This window comes from Salvelinus alpinus, chromosome 25, assembly GCF_045679555.1.
Source record: "Salvelinus alpinus chromosome 25, SLU_Salpinus.1, whole genome shotgun sequence".
NCBI lineage: Eukaryota > Metazoa > Chordata > Actinopteri > Salmoniformes > Salmonidae > Salvelinus > Salvelinus alpinus.
The window spans coordinates 18,573,698-18,592,070 of record NC_092110.1 but is presented as its reverse complement, the minus strand read 5'-3'; the positions used below and the strand labels follow the sequence as shown (position 1 = coordinate 18,592,070).

The 18,373-nt window shown below is 45.8% G+C and overlaps 1 pseudogene; it reads left to right on the top strand.

Moving 5' to 3' along the window:
• Positions 1-5,462: 5,462 nt before the first annotated feature.
• LOC139553545 (zinc-binding protein A33-like) lies at positions 5,463-7,273 on the top strand (annotated as a pseudogene).
• Positions 7,274-18,373: the final 11,100 nt, after the last annotated feature.

Sequence of the window (18,373 nt, the reverse complement as noted above, 5' to 3'; positions counted from 1 at the left end):
CAGGGTCTTTGTTAGGGCATGGACATTGTTTTCCTGGAGATTTACGGTCATTGTGGGGGAGTTGACAGGGGCTTGTGTGATTACTGCTTACACACTGATTTATAACTCACTTTTAATTATCTGAGGGGAACTAGAGCCTGTGCCAGCAGGTACATCCCCTGCTTTTGGGACATGGAAGGGAGAGGGAGCCCTCTTTGGTTTCCCTCCACCACCAGCCCCTGTGGTCTGAGACAGAGACGGGGGTCTGCCCTGCCTCCTGGAGTTTCAGCAGGCCTCGGTGGACCAGGCCAGATGGATGTGTCTGAAATGCATACCTAGTATGGGATCTGGATGGGATCTGAGGATTTCTAATGGAAATATGAAGCCATGGTCTACTGGGCGTGCAAGTCTAGCACTCTCTGGTGACCTATAAATTAGACTGTTGTCAGGGCCACACAAATCACTCCCTCGGCATATCTTCTCTAGTTTGGCTCTTCTGTCTCCTCTGCTGTAGAACTAAACTACATTGGAGTTAAGCCAATCATAACACTTTTGTAGTTGTTTATCCACTGTACAATTTGTTGAAATATATCCACAACAAAAAATCCCAGTTGAATATGGATTTGATATTCCTGAGGCGTTCTCCCTAAAGGAATGGGTTCGCAGATCAACAAGTGGCCAGCGTTATCATTTTCAAAATCATGTCTGTGATTTATAGTTTAACTGTCATGTAATTTCAATTTAAAAGGTTAGTTTATTGCTGCTGAGAACCTCAAAGGCCATTAAATCTTGGTAATGAGATTTGCATTATAAAATGAGCAGGAGACGATTCATGGACCCTTGGAGGCTGAGCAGCGACATTACTCCCACCTCTTCAACATCCTCTCTCCTTCACATAATCAATGGGGAACACCAAAGCCAAAGGATCACAAAGGATCTGTAAATATTGTTTCTAAACCCACATGGGGAAAGAACTAAACGTGAATCAGATATGTGTGGTTGTCTTGCTGATGGAGCCATTCCTTATCTCTCTGATTGGCTGCTTGCATTCACAAACACTAAGTAAACAAGACGCTCTGTCTAAAACCCTCCCAGAGGAACCTTTCAGCATGGCCTACATGAGTTCCATGACTAATGGATGTCATAGAATTGAATAAAGAATTATTTCATGGTATGAACATACGTCTCATGTGGAGTCTTCAAGTCTGAAGGATGGTGTGCAACATTCAAGATGCATTTTCATATTTTAGGGACATACAAGGGTTGTTGCCCACACCAAACACACCAGAAGAAAAACACTGTACTGTGGCCCCACTGACACTAATAGTGTTTGAAGTAACATGTCCATTACAATCATGATTATCATCAATTAGGAGTTTTGGGAGTGTTGAGAGGGAGGGGACTGGGGGGAGAAGGGTTCATTTGGAGCAGGACTGTTTTCAGTCATTAAGCCTTCCCTTGGGGGAGTGTTGCAGCAGCAGTCTATCCTGTTTGGGCCTTAGATCATCAGCCGTGCTGCCTTTCCATGAACCTTCCTCTGTTCCCTTATTCCTGCTATCTGCCTGGATGCCATTCACACCACAGCCTGGGATAGTGACTGGGCATTCATGAGCTGGGAACAGGAGACAGAACGCAGGATGCAGTCACTGTATTAGGCAGTTTCTGCCAATCCAAACAGTTGTATAAAAAAGTTTTTGAATGTCAAGAACAAACCACTCTTCAGGCTGGCGTTAAAGACAGCGCTAGTGTCAAACGGACGCTCTTTGGCAATTTCGACTTGTAAAAGCCAGCGCTCTGCTATTTTTCAAACCTGGCACCAGGGTTGGAAATTGACCTGTCTTATATCAGCTCGCTTGTGATGAGGTGGGAGGGGTAGAAATATTTGAGGTGTGTCCTTAAAAAGGTGCGCCAATTTCAAGCAGTGCTACCCGTAATATTTAAGACTCTTCGCGGTAACACAATTGGTTATGGCATCGATTTTGCCAGCGGAGGCGCACAGTAGTCTACCCACTGGGCACAGACGTCAATTCAACATCTATTCCATGTTGGTTCAAACAACGTTGATTCAACCAGTGTATACCCAGTGGGTAGTCAGTAGCATATAACCAATGTTTTATTAAAATATCACCATCAGCAAAAAAAACATTCCCGTTTTTTCATTTTCATTATATTGGACATTATTTTTGTCCATGTATCTTCTGTGAAATGTTTGGACTCATTAGGCCTATCTGCGATGCCCATTGAATGAAAGGTGTCAATGACTGTAGGAAGTCAGTTATCAAGTTATTACAATAGACTGCTTATTGTTTTTCCTTTATCATTTTGCTAAAAAAATTCCTCTTCCATTTTCACCTGTTGGACCTAATTGTCAAATCGGCAGAATTCCAATCGCTGTTCTTTGTTCTGAATCCGCTTGTAGCCTAGGCTATTTGCCTGTTTGTTTACCTTTCACATGGCAAAGTCACTAACAGGCCATATTAACAGAGATGGTAGGCTAACCTTATGATAATGTTTGGTCAATGTCCAATTGTCCATGGCTTGAACATGCAGTACATTTTCGAAATGCGAATGCAATGTGTGTAGACAAATACTGTATTTCCATGTTGAAGCCAATAAAAAAAAAATGTTTGGCTGCATGATTGTTAACTAGGCCTATTGCACACATTGCACACATTGCATGGAACGAGACATGTGATTTATGACACCATGCTTTTGACCCGATCCTATTTATTTATGCAGTAAGGCACAATAGACAGTGCTGTATCATCAATACAGAGACCAATATGCATATATTTAGATGGTGCATATTAGATTCATTGATTCTTTCATTGATCCCTAATACTCTGAAACCGTTCTCACAATATATTCTAGTAAGTCTGTGGACAAAATTCAAACTTAAAGGTACACCGTATTTAAAAGGATGGTTCAAGATAAATGTACTGAAAACCTTATTGAAGGAAAACTCCACAACAAAATCTGTTGGCTGGCAACTGGGAGGGTTTTCAGCAGTTGAATTAAATGTATTCAGTGTGTGTAAGGAACATGTAGCCACACCCGTGGAGCACGTTAGGAAAGGCGTGTCTAGGAAAGAATTTCCTATGTCTGAATTGGGCCGTAGGTGAAGAAGATGCTTAACATACCTTTGCTTTGAGGCATGCATGAGAGCATCAGCTGTTCCGGACGACTGTGTGACCACGCTCTCCGTAGCCGAAGTGAGTAAGACCTTTAAACAGTTCAACATACACAAGGCTGCGGGGCCAGACGGATTACCAGGACGTGTGCTCCGGGCATGTGCTGACCAACTGGCAGGTGTCTTCACTGACATTTTCAACATGTCCCTGATTGAGTCTGTAATAGCAACATGTTTCAAGCAGACCACCATAGTCCCTGTGCCCAAGAACACCAAGGCAACCTGCCTAAATGACTACAGACCCGTAGCACTCACGCCCGTAGCCATGAAGTGCTTTGAAAGGTTGGTAATGGCTCACATCAACACCATTATCCCAGAAACCCTAGACCCACTCCAATTTGCATACCGCCCCAACAGATCCACAGATGATGCAATCTCTATTGCACTCCACACTGCCCTTCCCAACCTGGACAAAAGGAACACTTATGTGAGAATACTATTCATTGACTACAGCTCAGCGTTCAACACCATAGTACCCTCAAAGCTCATCACTAAGCTAATGATCCTGGGACTAAATACCTCCCTCTGAAACTGGATCCTGGACTTCCTGAGGGCCGCCACCAGGTGGTGAGGGTAGGTAGCAACATATCTGCCACGCTGATCCTCAACACTGGAGCTCCCCAGGGGTGTGTGCTCAGTCCCCTCCTGTACTCCCTGTTCACCCACGACTGCATGGCCAGGCACGACGCCAACACCATCATTAAGTTTGCAGATGAAACAACAGTGGTAGGCCTACAACGACGGCAGCCTATAGGGAGGAGGTCAGAGACCTGGCCGGGTAGTGCCAGAATAACAACCTATCCCTCAAAGTAACCAAGACTAAGGAGATTATTGTGGACTACAGGAAAAGGAGGACCGAGCACGCCCCCATTCTCATCGACGGGGCTGTAGTAGAGCAGGTTGAGAGCTTCAAGTTCCTTGGTGTCCACATCAACAACAAACTAAAATGGTCCAAACACACCAAGACAGTCGTGAAGAGGGCACGACAAAGCCTATTCCCCCTCAGGAAACTAAAAAGATTTAACATAGGTCCTGAGATCCTCAAAAGGTTCTACAGCTGCAACATCAAGACTGACTGGTTGCATCACTGCCTGGTACGGCAATTGCTCGGCCTCTGACCGCAAGGCACTACAGAGGGTAGTGCGTACGGCCCAGTACATCACTGGGGCTAAGCTGCCTGCCATCCAGGACCTTTACACCAGGCGGTGTCAGAGGAAGAACCTAAAAATTGTCAAAGACCCCAGCCACCCCAGTCATAGACTGTTCTCTCTACTACCTCATGGCAGTCGGTACCGGAGTGCCAAGTCTAGGACAAAAGGCTTCTCAACAGTTTTTACCCCCAAGCCATAAGACTCCTGAACAGGTAATCAAATGGCTACCAGGACTATTTGCATTGTGTGCCCCACCCCCCAACCCCTCTTTTTACACTGCTGCTACTCTCTGTTTATCATATATGCATAGTCACTTTAACTATACATTCATGTACATACTACCTCAATTGGGCCGACCAACCAGTGCTCCCGCACATTGGCTAACCAGGCTATCAGCATTGTGTCCCAATCACCACCCACCAACCCCTCTTTTACGCTACTGCTACTCTCTGTTCATCATATATGCATAGTCACTTTAACCATATCTACATACTACCTCAATCAGCCTGACTAACCGGTGTCTGTATGTAACCTCGCTACTTTTATAGCCTCACTACTGTATATAGCCTGTCTTTTTATTTCTTTACCTACCTATTGTTCACCTAATACCTTTTTTGCACTATTGGTTAGAGCCTGTAAGTAAGCATTTCACTGTAAGGTCTACATCTGTTGTATTCAGCGCACGTGACAAATAAACTTTGATTTGATTTGTCAACAACATAGATGATTGGTACAGTATAATAAAGCCCTTGGTTTAAATTATTACTTTTATGACGGGTCCAAAACTATATTTAATTAAATCCCACAGTAAATGCAATCAAAATGGTAAAATGCTATGTAATAAATCATGTATAAAAGTGTTTTGTCAAACCTTGAAGACCAAATACATACTACAAAACTGTAATGTTGTGTCCCAGTATGTTAAGTTTCATTTCTGAGAGATGCCTTACGTTTAGTTTCTATGCCTTTTGTTTCTATGTTTTAAGTTTCGTTTCATTGCCTTTCATTTCTATGCTTTAAGTTTTGTTTCTGTGAAAGTGAAAGTATTTTCCTCTCCATTCATAGAAGCTCCCTCACTCACACGCCTACATCCACCCCCCTCCCCTTTCTCTCTCTCTTACACACAAACACATTTTCTCCCTCATTTTCACACATACTCTCTCATTCACTGTACAGTACTCCTGCAAGGATGGCAGACAGTTTCTCTCTCTTGGAAGAGGATCTGTCGTGTCCAGTGTGCTGGGAGATCTTCATGGAGCCGGTGATCCTCTCCTGCAACCACAGCCTCTGCAGGGCCTGTTTGGAGGAGAGCTGGAGTAAAGGAGGGACGCAGGACTGCCCAGTCTGCAGAAGGAGGTCGGCCAGAGACCAGCCACCTCCCAACCTAGCCCTGAGGCATGCCTGTGAGACGCTACTAAGAGAGAGGGAGCCCAAAGACACTCTTGGGCCCGCAAAGGAGCCAACCGAGGAGCCAACCGAGGAGCCGACAGAGGAGTCTGCAAAGAATGCTACAGAGGGGATGGTAGAGGAGGCTACAGGCAGGCTCTCACAGAGTGAAAACACCAGCCACAGTGGTCCACAGGGTGTATGTAGCTTACACTCGCAGAAACTCCAGCTCTTCTGCTTAGAGGATGAGTGTCTGGTGTGTGTGGAGTGTGTGTTGGAGCATGCAGACCACAGCTTCTGCTCTGTGGGGAAGGCAGCAGGTCAGAGGAGGGAGGGACTCAGACCCCAACTGGAGGCCCTGCAGGAGAAAATGGCTGCCTTTAGCAAAGCTGAGCTCACCTGTGACAAAATGGCTGCTCACATCAGGGTGCAGACCCAGAGAGCAGAAAGGCAGATAAAGGAGGAGTTTGAGAAGCTACACTGCTTCCTGAGGGATGAGGAGGTGGAGAGACTAGCTGCGCTGAAGGAGGAAGAGGAGGAGAAGAACAAAAGGATGAAGGAGCGAGTGGACGAGATAAGTGAGATTGTCATCTCTGTCAGACACAATTAGGGCTGTGGAGGAGAAACTGGCAGTGGATGATGATGTGTCGTTCCTGCAGAGCTACAAAATGACAATGGAGAGAACGCAGAGTGTGCCTGAGGACCCAGAGTTGGGCTCAAGAGCACTGATCAACTTGGCCAAACACCTGGGCAACCTCAGTTTCCAGGTCTGGGAGAAGATGCAGAAGGCAGTGAAATACACACCTGTGGTTCTAGACCCAAACACTGCACATCCCGATCTCTATCTATCTGAAGATCTGACCAGCCTAAGACGTGAAGATAAACTACAGTCTCTCCCAGACAACCCAGAGAGGTTTGATATATATTGTGACATCTTGGGTTCAGAGGGGTTCACTTCAGGGACACACTTCTGGGATGTGGAAGTCGGAGAAAGTGATGACTGGATGGTAGGAGTGGCCAGCGAGTCTGTTAGTAGGAAACCGGAGATAGATAAAGGTGGAGTATGGGCTGTTGGGGCATGTAATGGTGAACCTTATAACATGAAGAAAAAGACACAGAGGATTAGAGTTTCCTGGGACAAATGGGAGGTGTCCTTCTTTGGTCTTAGTCCATATAGTCACAAACTCAAAACTATTCAGCACAAATGTACAGAGAGAATGTATCCACACTTTTATTTGCACAACGGTCAAACACTGCAGATCCTTCCAGGGAAAGTCTCTCTGAAGGTGGAGAACCATACTGTATGAACACTTGAATGTAAGAGTTTCCCCATTCAACTTGTTTCTCCTCAGCAGTGTACAAAGTAACACTCATCAATATGACTTTGGTTGCTTTTGAGATGGAAAATATAATTGCATTGTCATTTAAAACTATGTTGCAGTGTTTTGAAAGCTTTGAATGTATGTGTTTATGCATATCACTAACCTTTCAATGTAAAAAGAAAGATTGAAAAAATACATATAAATTGATTTATTTTTTCTTCAATAAATGGCAAATATTTTCTGTTTGGAGTGGTTAACTTCCATAATATGGTAGAATTTCAACATTCTTCAATGACCATGCCTGGTGTTGGAGTCCTGGGGAATATGAGGATTGCGAGACATGGAGAAGCTGCTCCGTCATGCAGCTCTGCCTAACCTTGTCTAAATCTCTCTCAATAGCTCCATCCGGTCTTCTCTCCTTTCTCCACGGCATCAATAGAAATTCTATTCAAAACCATACGGAAGAAAAGCTGGAAATCAATGGCTTGCATATCACCTGATTAGATCGCTGTGTGTGTGTACGCACACGGGCCTGTTGTGAGAGAGCAGGTGTGTGGGGCATGAGGCCTGGCCCCGCAAGCAGCAACCCCGCTACATGGGAGACGGTAATGAGATTACCCCGGCCTGCAGGACCTCACACAGCAGACAGTGATCAGATTAGGGAAAAGGACACTCCAACGTCATCCCTGTCTGTCTGAGAGGAATGAATCTCCTCTGGATTGGCCACCCTCTCTCAGGGTACTGTAACAAGCAAAATGTAGTAGGCCTACTGTTTTTTTCTTGAGCCTTCAGACCCTGACTCTACCCTGAACGTAGCTCTCCTATTTCTCTCTGGCGACTCTGTGTTACGCACACCTCTTGGAGGGAACGCAACACCCTGCTACACTCAACTCCCCGTGGAGTGAAAGAGGTATGTGATTGTAGGTACGGGTAAGGATGACAGAGGCAGAGAAAATTACCGTTTACTGGGAATTTATTTCCTTAACACAGTAATGTGGGGAAAAGTGGCTGGACAGAACCAAAGCAAAGAAAGTTAAAGTTAAAGTCCTCTCTCCTACCTTACCTGCCTACCCACTACTTACCTAAACTTAACACCACCTGGCGCGCTAACCAAAATACAGAGGATGGTCCACCCAGGTCTTACCTAGTGTCCATAGACAGAGTACATACTACGGGTATATGTATGCCCGCAGGCCAAGGTGCCTTCCCCTTCCCCCCTGGGAACAAATTAAACAGAATAATAGAAACTTAAGGTGAACAATTTAAATAATCAAAAACACTGAGTCTGATTGGCACACACATACCTCAGAAGTAGCAGCTACAAAATACTTTCAACAACACTGTCTCTGCACAACAACCAACACAGGACATCCAAGAAGCTCTCTCTCCTACCAAAGGAACACTGGCTTATCCAGTTGCAGAAGGAGTTTGTAATTGCCAACAGCTGTATCCCCTAACGAGAGGGCGGGATCAGACCTCCAATCGTCGATAGGGCCGACCAATCAGCTGCTTCGAATCCAGGAAGCCATTTCCTGAAATACACACATAAAACGGAACACTCTGTGTTCCTGTGTGCCTGCCTGCTAAGTGAATGTGATTGCTTTGGGAATCTTGGCGACGCAGCTGTTGGGTGTGTGTGGAGGCTGGTTGGTATGTGTGGAGGCTGGTTGGTATGTGTGGAGGCTGTTGGCTGGGTGTGGAGGCTGGTGGGTGTGTGTGGAGGCTGTTGGCTGGGTGTGGAGGCTGTTGGCTGGGTGTGGAGGCTGTTGGCTGGGTGTGGAGGCTGTTGGCTGGGTGTGGAGGCTGTTGGCTGGGTGTGGAAGCTGGTGGGTGGGTGTGGAGGCTGGTGGGTGGGTGTGGAGGCTGGTGGGTGGGTGGGTGGGTGTGGAGGCTGGTGGGTGTGTGGAGGCTGGTGGGTGGGTGTGGAGGCTGTTGGCTGGGTGTGGAGGCTGTTGGCTGGGTGTGGAGGCTGGTGGGTGTGTGTGGAAGCTGGTGGGTGTGTGTGGAGGCTGGTGGGTGTGTGTGGAGGCTGGTGGGTGGGTGTGGAGGCTGGTGGGTGGGTGTGGAGGCTGGTGGGTGGGTGTGGAGGCTGGTGGGTGGGGGTGTGGAGGCTGGTGGGTGGGGGTGTGGAGGCTGGTGGGTGGGTGTGGAAGCCTGCCCTAGCTTAAGGTGGAGGACATGGGGGATTGATCGTGTCACTTTGATGGATTAGTGCTCTCATTTCTAGCTCCAGCAATTAGGTCACCTGCCCAGGAGACAGAAAAAAACACCTGCTGCGAAATGCTGATGCAAGACCTACTCACCGATTATGTCACTGCATTAATGCTAAGCAGAGCTCCAGAAAGTCAGAGGGCCTCCGTGAATAATACGCCAGAGTCCCCTCAGAGAGGAAGGAAGCAGATTTTATGGAATCAGTTGGCTTAGTAAAATACTCCCTCTTCTCTCTTTTATTTATCTGAGATATTCACTAGCAGAGTATTTACAACCCTCCTCCCCACCTCCCCTTCAACACACACTGTAGATCCCCAACCCAACTCTCTTACCATCAAGCAGTGCCCTCCCTCACTATAATGAGATTCCTCTCTTCACATGCAGCCCACCTTCATTTGTTCAGTGGTCAATTCTCTGGCTGTTAAAATGAAGGATTGACTGTACAGGTTGTCTGACTTTTATATTTTTCCCTGATTCATGTTCAGGGAGAGGTATAACCAGTGTATCTTGTCATTATTCCATCTGAGACAAACATATCTAACCATCACCAGTGAGGAGAGGAGGGAGAATAGACGCATCATCGTATGAGGGTCATCCCATACCTTGACAGGGACATTACTGTACCAAGAGAGATGATTGCATTAGGGTTTATGGGCTATTACAGTAGAAGCTATGGCATCAGGTGACCATGCTCTCTTCATGCAGTCAAACGATGCCATGGTAACATCCATCTATCCTACAACACTTTAGCACTGGTTTCATGTTACATAAATGTGATTAAGGAGGGATTTTTTACAATTTCTCTTTTATTACCACTTCTGAAAACACATAATATTGTTCTCCATGATAGCCCCATCTTCCGTAAAGGGCCCATTTCATAAGTTAAGTGGCTTGTCTGGTTCGATTTAGAGCTCTCTATGCTCTCTATGTTGTGTTTTTGCCAGTTTCAGCATGTTCCTAATGACAGACCCAGTCAGACATCTGGAAATATTCACTTGCTATATTATACTGTGCATTGTCATCATAATGAGACTGGACTTTATGCCTAGCAGCAGCTTCAAGTTCATTATTCCCCTCCTTCTTCCTGTCTCAGGATCACTTATATGTCACTATTTTACAATTAGTTGCACCAATACCATGTACTTTCATGGAATTATTGATTTCTCTGTGATATGTAACCACACAGTAACTACTCATTTAAAACGGTAACTCTGACAATATGGAAACTCTTTGTACATTTTATCCAACTGTATTCTGGAGAAAGTACATAGTATGTAAGTGCATATCACATTGATATTCATATCTTTAGATAATATTTTGTCAGACTGTAGTATCTGCTCAAATTAAGCAGTCAGCCTTCCATTTCCATATTGACGCCTCAATAAATAATACCAATAGCGGACATAAACTGTGCTGGATAGGAAACAATGGGAGGGTATACATTAGGTGTAAACTAAAGGATAAGGACCTCAAGATGTAGTAAAAGCCTGGGCCATGTGAAGCAGAGGCAGAAGCAGCATCAAGATAAGACTGGTGTTCTCTCTGCTCTCCATTCTCTGGGCTTCTGCAGTCTTTTGTCTGAATACATACACAACTGTGGGTGGATGGCTTTTTATAGCCCGTGTCATGGAGAAATACACTCCTATTCTCACTGATTGCTGTTGCCTGCAGGGCATACTTATCATGCTATTGTCATTGTTTTATTGGTGTAACGAATGGATCTGGTAAGAGGGCTTCTGCCAAAGTCCTGCACATATCATGTGGACATGTAAAATAGCAGGCTTTTGTAGCTCTGAAGTACGATAGTTCAGGTATAGAAATGTACAGTGTTGGCCGTTAACACGAGAAAGAATCTTCCATTTTCAAGATGGTGTGATAGAAAACAATACAGTGTTGACATATGCGTAATAGTTGATGATGATCATTTCTTAGGAATTTTCCAGTAAATGAAATCAGTACTGCTGTAAATAAACTTGAAATGTATACACTTATTTTTCCCAGATCATTAACCAAATGATTCATCGCTGCTCTGTATGTATTACAGCATGAAAAATAGATTTGTTACGGAGCCCTCTGACCGTGACCGTGTTCAAATGAAGTCTCGTCTGCCCTCTTCAGGTCTGGTCAATGAATGAGAACAGAAATATCAGTACAGTTAAACGTTATGCAGATCCTCAAGGAGACTACTCTCCTGAACTCAAATCTTCTCCCAGGGCGCATGTGTCAAACTTATTCCACATAGGGTCGAGTGTCTGCGGGTTTTCACTCCACTCTTGTACTTGATTCATGAATTAAGGTCACTAATTAGTAAGGAACTCGCCTTAATTTATGTAATCTCTGTCACCTGGGGCTGCTCCCCTGGCCAAGGACCAGTCCACTTTTCCCCCCTTTGAGGGGCTAAAATGTATCTTATACAGAATGAAATGTGTGTTAGATTCCAAGCATGGATGTGGTAGTATTACTCTATCTGAAGCTTGTCCCCTGAGGAGAACTCGGATGCATTCTACAGTATATGGATCTATGTACTGTGGTAAACTGTATGGAATATTTTATTGTCTTTCTCAGGAATTCTCCCTTATCTGCATTGTTCCCATCCCCCTCACACCTTTGGGAAGATGGGGTGTTGTGCTCACATCCTGAGAGTGGGTTCACGGCTAGGGTCTGCCATTAACAGTGGTGACCCTGGAGCAATTAGGGGTAAGTTCCTTGCTCAAGGGTACTTCGACAGATTTATCACCTTGTCGGTTCAGGGATTCGAACTAGCAACCTTTCGGTTACTTGCCCAACGCTCTAACCGTGGTTCAGTGTGGAAGTTGGTTTAGTTTGAGGTTACTGTAACTTGGTATCGTTTGATTGGTCAGTGGTGGTCTGTTGTGGTTTGAAAAAGTCACACGTTCGGATGGGTATGAAGGGAATGAAAAAGTATTTATTTTCTCTCTTGTTCTGTTAACCATACTGTTATCCATATGAAAATGTTTCTCATGAGGGCTGCTTGGCTCTTGGCCTGAGTAGGACGGATTTGTTCATGCTTTGTCTTGTAACCGAGATTGCTAATGCTTGTTAATGCCAGTAATGCTCTGTAACTTATGATTTTGCCTTGTATTATGGAACTCGTTCATCCTACAATGTTAATTAAATACTTGCATTACCATTTCTTGACCATAGTCAGCTAAACTCAAAATACTTGCACATTGTTTAACTATAATATTAAAAGTCAGATAGTCAGATTTATTACATGTAGAATGTAAAATATTATTTAGCCTTACAGCTCTGTCTGTGGATGCCATCATCTGCATTTCCAACATGGCAATTCCCATCCAGGGGGTTTGATACTCTGGGGAATCACAGCAAATTACACCTTTCCTCCATATCATTACATCTGCCATGAGCCCTTAGAACTGCCCCAATACTCCACCACACTGTGGTGTCTATCTCCAACTCTGCAACTGACACAATACTGTACAGCTACTGCACCGCTATACTGCCAGAGCAGCACAGCCACTGAAAGCCCGTTCCATCTATCCTGTGCCACCTGTGCTGGCTCCACGCACCAGGCCGCCAGTGCGCCTCCCCAGTCCGGTACGTCCTGTGCCAGCTCCCCGCACTCGCCCTGAAGTGCGTGTCACCAGTCCGGTGCCACCTGTGCCGGCTCCACGCACCAGGCCGCTAGTGCACCTCCCCAGTCCGGTACGTCCTGTGCCAGCTCCCCGCACTTGCCCTGAAGTGCGTGTCACCAGTCCTGTGCCACCTGTGCTGGCTCCACGCACCAGTGCGCCTCCCCAGTCCGGTACGTCCTGTGCCAGCTCCCCACACTCGCCCTGAAGTGCGTGTCACCAGTCCTGTGCCACCTGTGCCGGCTCCACGCAACAGGCCTCCAGTGCGCCTCCCCAGCCTGGTACGTCCTGTGCCGGCTCCACGCACTCGACCTGAAGAGCGTGTCATCAGTCCGGTGCAACCTGCTCCAAGGTCGGAGCCTTCCTCTGCGCTGATGTCCAGTCCAGGCACGGCATCCAGTACCGCTCCATGGCCGGAGCCTTCCTCTGCGCCGATGCCCGGTTCAGGCACGGCGTTCAGCCCTGCGCCGTGGCCGGATCCGGGGTCAGGGCGGGGGCTACGACCCGCACCGGAGCCACCCCCGACACTAGTCACCCCCCCTAACCCCCCCATTTGGTTTCAGGTTTTGTGGCCGGAGTCCGCACCTTTGGGGGGGGGGGGGGGGGTACTGTCACGCCCTGACCATAGAGAGCCCTTGGTTCTCTATGGTGTTGTAGGTCAGGGCATGACTAGGGGGTGTTCTAGTCGATGCATTTCTATGTTGGTGCTCTAAGTATGGTTCCCAATTAGAGGCAGCTGGTATTCGTTGTCTCTAATTGGGGATCATACTTCAGGTGTCCCTGTTCCCACCTGCATTTGTGGGATATTGTTTTGTTGAGTGCTGATGTGCGCTCTCTTACTTCACGGTCGTTGTTTGTTTATTGTGTTGTTTAAGTTTCACTAATAAAAGATGTGGAACTCGAATCACGCTGCGCCTTGGTCCGTCTATCATAACAACCGTGACAGCAATAGAGATTCCATCATCTGTGAATCTGTTGGGGCGGTATGCAAATTGGAGTGCGTCTAGGGTTTCTGAGATGATGGTGTTGATGTGAGCCATGACCAGCCTTTCAATGCACTTCATGGCTACAGATGTGAGTGCTACGGGTCTGTAGTCATTTAGGTAGGTTACCTTGTTGTTCTTTGGAACAGGGACTATGGTGGTCTGCTTGAAATATGCCGGTATTACAGACTCGGCCAGTGACAGGTTGAAAATGTCACTGAAGACACTTACCAGTTGGTCAGCGCATGCTCAGAGTACACATCTTGGACCTGTTAAAAAAGTCTTACTCACATTGGCTAGGGTGAGTGTGATCACACAGTCGTCCAGAACAGCTGGTGCTCTCATGCATGCTTCAGTGTTGCTTGAGTCGAAGCGTGCATATAAGTCATTTAGCTCGTCTGTTAGGCTGGTGTCAGTGGGCAGCTCCCGGCTGGGCTTCCCTTTGTAGTTCGTAAAAGTTTGCAAGCCCTGCCACATCCGACGAGCATCTGAGCCAGTGTAGTAGGATTCAGTCTTAGTCCTGTATTTACACTTTGCCTGTTTGATGGTTCGTCTGAGGACTTAGCGGGATTTCTTATAAGCGTCTGGGTTAGAGTCCCGCTCCTTGAAAAGCGGCAGCTCCACCCTTTAGCTCAGTGCGGATGATGCCTGTAATCCATGGCTTCTGGTTGGGGTATGTAAGTACGGTCACTCTGGCGACAACGTCATCGATGCACTTGTTGATGAAGCCGGTGACTGATGTGGTATACTCCGCAATGCATTCGGATGAGTCCCAGAACATATTCCAGTCTGTGCTAGCAAAACAGTCCTGTAGCTTAGCATCTGCATCATCTTGTCTGGGACTTGCATTAATGGTTCACTATATTAGTTTTTTTCCCGTAATACACATCTAACCTAATATTCAGTGGCCTCAAGTGACCTCAGAGAACGGATGTAATTATGGCAGACCTGATGCCTTACTGAACAGCACTGTTTCAGCCAGCCGGAGAGCAGCCCTGCATATGTAGCACTGAACACACATCCCTTCATGATTGTATTTACAGAGTGACATCAGAGTAGAAAAAAGGACGATTAACCGCTTTGTTTCTCCCAGATTAAACTGACACAAGCACTGCTCCCCTCAAATGTTCCTCTCACAAGCACACAGTCAGAGACCCCCATCATGCCAAACACAAGTAATTCAGTGTGTCCCTTTAACTGCCTTCTGAATCAGATTGACTCTGGGGTTCAGCGAGAGTAAGGGGGGATTGTGAGGGTATTAATATCAGAGCTACACCCATCTGATTCACGATTACACACAGCCAGGGCCCCAGTATGGAGTACTTAATATATAGACGGGCCCAGAGTACCAATGTCTGGTTAGGAGTTATGACTTCATACAGTAATCTGTGTAACTATACAGAGGACCTCCATACAATACAAGGGACCAGGAGGATTAGAGAGGTACTCTTATTTCATTCACCAGTAACAGTATGAAGGGTTTATCCCGTCTGATATACCAGTCCCTTCTTACAAGGAGTTAATCAAGCCAGATCCATCCAAACCCCAAATGGTTAGTTTGGGGCAATGATTGTGAAGTGGCTTGGGAAGATGGATGCTTGGATTTAGTCAACTGCATGTGCCTTGGAATGGAGAGGGGTCTTCTTGTGATGGTCTAGGCTCTTCTGACAAAGAATCAGTCAAGCGAGATAGCCTGAACATTGTGCACCGAGTCCTCTCATCCCAATCAATCTAGTGTTAAAAAGCAGAGCCCCGGAGGTGAAAGATCAATGCTGTAGTGATGTCCATGGTACTATAGAGGGTGCTTTTGTGCCTGTCTATTCCCCTTCACAAAGAATTATTCAAGTGACATCTATCCAACCCATGTGTGGAGCTGTGTGGTAGTGGTGGTAGTAGGAGGGACAATGAATGCTTGGGTTTAGTTAAGTCCATAATGCCATTGAAGGAGTCCTTGGCAAAAAATGAATCAAGCGGCATTCTTCAGAGAAAGTGTTACTCCAATCTACAGTTATACACCCTAAACGGGATCACTGTGTTTGGAAAGATGAATGGTTGTCCAAACTGTCTGCCACTTAGCAAACAGGAACATGACCTTCCTACGGTCCTAGTGTAAATCCATACTGCAGTAGACATGGTTGTGAGGACCTGGCTGTGTGGCCCTATAACTGGCCATTGTAGAGCTGGGTATCATCAAGCAAAAAAGGGTCATTGACACTATTGAAGATTCCATTGAATTGACTTTGAATGGTAAATTCAAGATAACACACAGAGAGGAGTTAGATATGCTTGAGGTGGTGTGAGTAGAAAGCTCAGAATGCACACGCTAATGCTGGATGTTTGTTTAGTGTGTTTGCTTCTTGGTTGTATTTCCCCCTTACCTTACAGTACTGGAGTGATGAAATTGGAACAGAAACCATCACGTGGTTGGGATACGTCCGCCAGTGATAAAACTAATATTGCAGGATAATTATCATGGATTTTTACAATATGCTGAGCACATTTCTCCTGAAGGGGAAACTGTCAACCGTTTGCAGATGAATTTGGGCTTTTATTAGCGCACAGTAAAATAAATGCTTACAACTGGGGAATTAAAGCAATAGCCCAGCTTTATAGTCAAAGGAATCTGTAATATAAAAATGAACACTTGAGTGGTCGCATACTAATGCACAATATGGGGGAAAATAGAGATAGTGGATATATTTTCTTTTGTTTGAAGCCATGCATTTCAGTCTACTGCTGTTTAAAACAATTATTTTAGGCTTTGCACATATTCCCTTCTGGCTTATATCAAGCTGAGAAAGCCATGAGGCAGACTTTTTGCTAATATTTTATGGAGATATTGTCCAATGTTTTTTCATAATGAAATAGCTGTGTTTTATTATTCCTTACTGGACCGGTGAAAACCACAGCCACACCATTGGATAGGACTTCCTTGTTAGGTCTTTGGGGAAGGGTTGAGACTGGCTCCCCAAGCGGAACTATATCTCACATTGTGACATGATACTCAGAGTCCTGTGGTAGAGAGTCCACATCTTAGTAGATCCAGATGGGAGATGTAGGAAATAAAAGCGCAGATCAATAAATCTCTGTGTGTTTTTAAACTGCTTCGGGGGTGTAGTGGTCCTCCCAGAACAGGACGAGGCATGGAGGAACAGCTTTGTGGGACGGTAATCAAGCATCTCTCGTTCCCAAAACAACAACAGATGAGCCGAGAGATGGGGGCGATACGGGATTTAACCACAGAGAGACTGTACAATCCTTGCTTGTTTAACAAGATCTATTGTCTTGATACTGTTTCTGATTATTGCATATTCATCAGATATCATTATAATAATAATATTTGCCATTTAGCAGACAATTTTATTCAAAGCGACTTACAATCATGCGTGCATACATATTTTACATATGGGTGGTCCCGGGAATCGAACCCACTATCTTAGCATTGCAAGCGCCATGCTCTACCAAATGAGAGATAGAGGACCAAAGCACTGTAGTGGACATAATGACGATATTGCAGATTATGTAAATCAGTACAGTGAGTGTAACCATTTAAATGTTTATATTTTCTTACCCTTATTTTACCAGGTAAGTTGACTGAGAACACATTCTCATTTACAGCAAAGACCGGGGGGATAGTTACAGGGGAGGGGATGAATTACAGAGAGGGGATGAATGAGCCAATTGGAAGCCATATTATATCTCCATTCTCCATCACAAATAGAGCAGTCCCAGCAGAGGTGGTGGTGATCCTCCAGGTTAGTCTCTCTGATTCCCAGTGTAGTGTGTGTCCTGTCAGCATGAGCCATGGCTGGGAGTGGGGGATTGTCCGACCGCAGAGATGTATGAATCAGGAAGCAGTAAATCCAGCTTGGGCTTCCATTTGTTTACGCCTCCTTTTTCCCGCCAAACAAACTCCTAGATTTCCCAGGAGAGCTCCTGGCCCCCACGCCGCATCCTCAGTGGACATGCTTTATGGGCGGCTGTGCCAGATGATAACAGTTAAAACACAATTTCTTAAAAGGTGGGTGTGTGTGTGAGGGAAGAGGTGGTTGGGACTCAGACAGAGCTAAATTCGTAGCACTGAACGAGAGGACATCCCATAAATCGCCAATGCCGATCATGCCCTTCATTCAGTTGAATAACCTGGTGTGATTCATTTCACAGGCAAACTATTACGCTCAAATTTTACTTTAATCCATCTCCTGATTCATTCATCAAACCTTGCATCTGCAAGTACAGGGGAGAGGAATCTGTTTTTCAAAGCAGCATCTAAATGCTGTGATTGATCATGATGTGACTCCACTCTGGAGAGTAGGCTACAGAGTAGAGTCCCATCCACAGATATGGCAGAGTGGAGTCCCATCCACAGATGTGGCAGAGTGGAGTCCCATCCACAGATGTGGCAGAGTGGAGTCCCATCCACAGATGTGGCAGAGTGGAGTCCCATCCACAGATGTGGCAGAGTGGAGTCCCATCCACAGATGTGGCAGAGTGGAGTCCCATCCACAGATGTGGCAGAGTGGAGTCCCATCCACAG